Source organism: Octodon degus, unplaced genomic scaffold (genome assembly GCF_000260255.1).
Source record: "Octodon degus isolate 3935 unplaced genomic scaffold, OctDeg1.0 scaffold00102, whole genome shotgun sequence".
NCBI lineage: Eukaryota > Metazoa > Chordata > Mammalia > Rodentia > Octodontidae > Octodon > Octodon degus.
Genome location: NW_004524678.1, coordinates 4,310,592 through 4,312,491, shown reverse-complemented (window position 1 = coordinate 4,312,491; position 1,900 = coordinate 4,310,592).

Here is a 1,900-nt window from a genome sequence, read left to right as displayed (position 1 = left end):
TGGCGGCCGCCGTCGCACACGTCTGGAAGACCAGCCTGGCCGGCGCGCGGGTGCGAGCGGGCGGTCCGGGCACGAGAGGGTGGCCGCGTCCCCCTCGGGGGGCCCTCTCACCGCAGAGCGCCCCGGCACCTCCCGGGCGGCGCTGGCCCCCGCAGACGCCTGCCCGCCCTCGCAGACCGCGGGGCTGGCGGATTCGGGCCCCCAGCGTCGGGCAGAATGCGAATAAGTACCGCGGGGTTCGAGGACTGCGACGCCCGGGCCGGGGCAGCAGCCAGAAATCCAGAAACCTTCTGTGACAACATTGTTCCCTTCACTGTTACTTAAAACGAGAAGAGTGAATCCTCTCGGGTGTACCAGGGAGAGCATCTTTTTCTGTTGCCTTTGTTTTGGGGGCTGGATCTTGCTAAGCCATTCAAGCTGTCCTGGAATTCAGTATGTAGACCAGGCTGGCCTCAAACCCCAGGCGATCCTCCTGCCTCAGCCTACCCAGTGCTGGAATCACAGGCATGCTCCACCATGCCCAACTGTAGAGAATATCTTTTTTTTTTTTTTTTTTGGTGGAACCCGGGATTGAACTCAGGCCCTAGCGCTTGCCAGGGTCTACTGAGCCATCTCCCTGACCCTAGAATCTTTCTGATGCAGGAAATAGTGGAGGCAAAACAGGAAATAGAGCTTCTGTGACTTATTTAAGATAAATTTGATGTTAGCATATTACAAATTCTTTTTCTTTGTCACTACTTCCAATAACATATTTACCAGCTTCGTATTTTCCTTTGGCGTTACATGTCACAACTGTAGAATTTGGAGGCTCGGAGCCCACTCAGGACCTGGTGTTTGTCCTCTATTTTAGGGTAAAATCTACTTTCTCCCCATAACTTAGTTGAGTTGGATCCAGGATAACACTTGGAAAATATGATGAGATTCATCTGATGACTAAGTGAAGGCTTTATGTTTTCCCAGACATCCAAAACATCTCACAAGACAGTAAAACTTATGTCACAATAAAAACATGGGAGGTTTTTTTTTTTTTAATTTGACACGATTAGGGAAGATGATCAAATCTTATTTCACTACGAACCAACATTTTATCTAGTGTCTGTCTTCCAACTTTTCATGGTGTTGTGTTCTGTAGTACAGATTGCCTACAATTCATTTGATACCAAACGCCTGTGGAGCACCCTCCACTGTAGGCATGTCCTCAGTTCTTAGGCTAGAACAATAAAGAAAATAAAAAGCAAAAGACCCAGCTAAAAAATGGGCAACCAAGTGAATAGGCATTTCTCAGAATTACAAATAGCAAATAAAATGCTCATCATCGCTGGCCATCAGGAAATGAAAATAAAAACTACACTGAAATACAGAAAGAATAATTATTATCAAAAAATAATAAATTCTGGCGAGGATGTGTTCTTGGTGGGAATGTAAACTAGTAGAGGCGCTATGGAAATCAGTGTGGAGATCCTCAAAAACTAAAAGTAGAAATTCCATTTGACCCAGCTATCCCCTCATTAAGTATTTTCCTAAAAGGGTTAAAATCACAGGATTACAGAGATACATGCATAGCATGTTTTTATAGCAGCACTATATATATTAGATCTTGGAAACAGCATGCATGTCCATTAACAGATGAATGGCTAGGCAAACCCAATATTTATACATGGTAGAGTACTATCCTGCCCTAAAGATAAACTTGACGAGGGGCCGGGAGATGGCTCAGTGGAGTAAGTGCTTCCCTGGCAAGCACAAGCATCTGAGTTCAATTCCCGGTTCTGCCAAAAACAAAACAAGCAAACAAAAAGATAAACTTGACGCATTTATAGGTAAACGGATGCAACTTGAGAATATAGTGTAATAACTAAAATACAGAAGTTCAAACATATGGTTTCTCTCACATGGGAAA